This window comes from Coturnix japonica, chromosome 3 (assembly GCF_001577835.2).
Source record: "Coturnix japonica isolate 7356 chromosome 3, Coturnix japonica 2.1, whole genome shotgun sequence".
In the NCBI taxonomy this organism is placed as follows: domain Eukaryota; kingdom Metazoa; phylum Chordata; class Aves; order Galliformes; family Phasianidae; genus Coturnix; species Coturnix japonica.
The window spans coordinates 4,359,337-4,363,553 of record NC_029518.1 but is presented as its reverse complement, the minus strand read 5'-3'; the positions used below and the strand labels follow the sequence as shown (position 1 = coordinate 4,363,553).

Genomic DNA, 4,217 nt, shown 5'->3' with positions numbered 1-4,217 from the left:
ATTTGTGTTTCAACGGGAATCCAATCAATAAATTCCACAGTCTTTCACCCTCTCTTCTCAGCAAACATATCCATCCCACCCTTCTACAACCGGGTTTTCTCCCTTTGCTGGAGTTAAATATTTGTGGGGCCTCTTGTTAAAACATCAGGAGCAACAGGCTGTGAGGGAGGGCTCCCAGCAGTGCTGGATGGAGCTTTCACAGGGCAAGCCTCTCCTTCTCTGTTATTCTCATGCTGCTATTCCCAATCCAGCCAGCGACACAAAAGAAGGCAAATCAAAGGGGAGAACCATGGCCATTCCTGCACCAGAACTGTACTGATGGGGAATTTTTCCAAGGAACTCGTAATGACCATGTTATATCAGGGTTGTACTTAACTGGGGCTATTAGAAGGATAGTCCCTCATTCATTGAAGCAAAGGGGAAATATCTTGAAGCCTTAACGTTGACATGCTGGAGCTTGTGAATGGGAGTCTTTTGTTCCTCCAAAAAAGAATAATCCAGCAGACAATGGCATGTGAAAGCACAATCTATATTTCATAGATGACTTGTCAAGAGCCAGGCAGCCTGTTACTCTCCAACCACATGCTGAGATAAAGGAGATCCTGCAAAACCTGGGCTACAAAGGCAGATAGAGGCCTCCAAAATCAAGGGTTTGGTGGCCATGATCCAGGTAGCACAAACGGCCCAGTGGGTGCTGGATGTGGCCCCATGGGAGCAGTGGGGCCAACAGAAAGTAACAGCTCTCACATGTTCACATGCTTTAAACTGTTTGGGCCTTCATGTGTATTCATGAGTCAGGCATTGGTGTGAATGCTAACAGGGAAATGATGTTGGTAAACCACAAATCCTCTGAATCAATATTGTTCCATTTGCCATACTAATAACGGCGAGCGGTGCCGCACACAGTGGTAGTGCGAGGCTACTGGAGCAGGTTAGGGTTTCTGTGCACTTTGCTAGCACAACAAGGGAAAGTGGCATCCCGAGCTAACAGTAGTGAGATGCAACATCTGGAGCACATCTGCAGTGACAGGCGTGGATCTTCTTCCCATGCAGCATTCCTCACAGAGATACTGTGATGAATCCCTTGCTGGCTCATTGACAGGTGAGGCTGCTTGCAAATCCTGTGGAGTTCCTTCAGAAGGGCCTTGCAGGCTCTGCTTTAGCCCAGATCCAGTCTGAGGATGTGCAGAGGCACTGAAGGAAAAAGCAGTGGGGAGATACAAATGGTCCAGGGATGGAATACTTTGCTGGGACCTAGAAGAAGGCTTTCAGCCAGCAAACTATTCACATGTTCAAAGCACATTTTGGGCAGAAAACAGCTAAGCATCTAGGAGACTGGTTGTAAAAGCCATTTAGGTACCTGGAGTGACCAGCAAATAGTGGGTGAGATTTGGATAATCAGTTGGCTTTGTAGGTCAAGTACCTTGCTAGCTCCTGGTGGGAGGAAGGGGGATGGAGAACTCCATGTGGCACATACAGAGCCAGCCCTTCCACAGGGCAGAGGGTGTTAAAGTTCCCTTCCCTTCCCTTCCCTTCCCTTCCCTTCCCTTCCCTTCCCCCCCCCCCTTTTCACCTCTTTCCTTTTTTTTCCCTTTCTTTTCCCTTCTTCCCTCCCACCTCCTCCCCTTTTTCCTTCATTTTTTTTTCCCTTTCCCCTGTTTCCTTTCCTTTATCCCTCAACATTTTCAATACCCCCAGGGAAATGACAGTAAGTCTGAAGACTCCCGCATATCTTTTCCTTACCGCCAGACATAGCACTGTGTTAATGTGCATCCCACCAGCAGTGTTTGCCAGGTGCTGCCATCACACCGGTACCGCGGCGCAAACCTTTCCCAGCTGTAGGATTCCAGGTGAAAACAGTCGATTCCAGATTCCATCTCTCTCTCAGACCTCGCGCTCCCCCCAGCGGCTCCGTTGCGTTCCGGACCCGCATCCCGGACCCGCTCACTCCTCACATCCCTCTCTGTACAAATCAGGGTCTCCTTGAGCCCTGAAGGAAGGTTGTGTCCTTCCTACTGGGGCTTGCTTTGCATTAGGGACCTTACCGTGACCCAACGCAGCCCCCCGCCCTTAGAAGATGACTCTGATGCGTGCATAGTGGGGATGCTCCGGCTCTGCCCATCAGGTATGGGAGTGATTTGCTCTGTGAGCTCATGTTCTGGAATCACACCACCCACATGCAGGCTTTTTCTGACTATCTGCTTCTTTTCTATTTTACCCAGTAGGTTTTAGGGTGCCTTCAAGCTACCCACCTGCCCTCAGAATTGCCTTCAAGAGCCTTATCCAGAGCATTCCCCATCTAAAAACACCAACGTAAACCGATTTCTCTCTGGAGAGCCAATATTCCATTAAAATCAAGCAAACAAACAAAAAACAAAAAACAAAAAAAACAAACAAAACCAAACCCAAGAACAAAACAACCCCAAACCCAGTAATTGTAGTGTTCGACCTTTGCACAGATACAAAATCACCTTAATGTCATGTTCCTTCTGACCGGGCCATAACTAACTTTTCAACACCCACAAAATTGAAGCCTTTGGTTAATGAACGGTGGAAAAAACATTGTTTGGCAGTTTTAGAGACTAGTCAGAAAGAATGCCTGCTGTCAATGTGTCTCTCGGCATCGAGGGAACAAATGCAGAGCACAGTGACCCACGAGCTGCCATCCAAAGCCAGCTTTCCTGTGAAAACAACACGTGTGCTCTAAGAGCTGCACTGCTGGGTTGTCCAGGTTGGTCATTAACAGCAAGCTCAGAGCGTGGAATTTGTCTGGCTGCGAGGTCATGGCATGGTCAGTATCCCCCCTACAATACCCTATTTCAGCAGCTTTCCCGATTTCTCCTCAATATTGCAAGGGTATTTGGTGCCTCCCCCAGACTCAGTGCAGTGGAAAAAAGGCTCTTTAACTTGGGCTGTTCTGCCCATGTGGTTGGATGTCAGCAGCATGAAGCTTTAATGGATGGATACAACCTGTGTCATTATTCCTGGCATCTCCTATTTGCAGGAACAATAGAGCTCCCTCTGCTAAAACAAGCACCTACAGCATTAGTCAAATCAAAGCCCTTTCAAACTGGCCAATTCCCTCTAAGAAAATGCAGTTTTCCTATTAAGCCTGAAAGCAATTATCTAGGATTAGCATCAGATCAAAAGGGATTACTTCCAGTATTGTTTCCCAGCCCCTCGGGGCTGCCAGAATTATGATCTATATGGTGAGCAGTGTGGGGTTCCAGGGCTGTATGTGCCCCATGCCTTTGGGTTCCCTGGCACAGCTCTAGGCTGTGTCTGATTCCAGGTGCTGGAGCATGAAGCCCTATGGGAGGGGTTTCTGTGTCTTTATTTTGGGGTGTGTGATGGAGGGCGAAGGGGTTGCTCAGGTATATGATGGAAAGCAGAGTGTTTGTGCTGACCTGGAGAGAGAGCATCATCTCTTCCTCAGTTTCCCTACTTCCTAAAGGCTCTGAAGTGGTTGCAAACCCTTCTGAAAAGCCCTTAAGAATCAGCAATGAGATGTGCAGAAGCTGCGGGTTTTTACCTGCCATGCCACATGAGCCTGATTAAATTACTGATGTACAAAGGAAGGCCACAGGGAGCACAGCGAGAACAGACTGCTCAGCACATACATTTCTCCTTAATCCTACCTGCGACTCCTGCTGACTGCTTATGGCAAAATACCACAGAACACTGTGAGGATGTTAAAGTGGTGTGAATGAGTCACGTTTCTATGGTGGATTTTTTCTTCCTTCTCAGAACTGTTTTCTTATTACTTGGCCAGTTTTATTTCTAGAGTTTGTCCCTGCTTCCCAATGTGAAGAAAGTCCCGGTGACCACACAAACAAAGCCTAAATAGTAGGAGTTGCTATAATCTTTGTGGGTCCCTTCCAAGTCAAGATATTCTATGACTCTATGATTTTAAAGGCTTTGCTGATACCACATTTGAAAACAGTTATTTTAGGATCCTTTTCTGAATGCTGCCCCATTGATTTTCTGGAAGCCAGCAGAGTGTTATTAAAAGCAAAAAACAAAGCTCTTCCTGGAAGGAGGAGCTCGAGGGATCACAGAAAGGAGAAAACTGTGCTGGCGATAAGGATGAGCAGGACAGAAGGATAGGAGCCACCTGCATCTCAGCCATGTGCCATGCAGTTAACTCTTCTGATGATGGTTGATGGTTGAACAGGTGGGTTGATGGCTGGACTGATGGGTTGATGGTTGGACTAATG

At 47.4% G+C, this 4,217-nt stretch overlaps 1 long non-coding RNA gene across 1 annotated transcript; it reads right to left on the bottom strand.

Annotated features, from left to right (window-relative positions):
• Window positions 1-508: 508 nt before the first annotated feature.
• LOC116653221 lies at window positions 509-1,832 on the bottom strand. Its single transcript, XR_004306737.1, has 2 exons — window positions 1,744-1,832; window positions 509-1,194 (listed from the first exon to the last, which is right to left on the bottom strand). It is a non-coding gene; the product is annotated as an uncharacterized LOC116653221 (long non-coding RNA).
• Window positions 1,833-4,217: the final 2,385 nt, after the last annotated feature.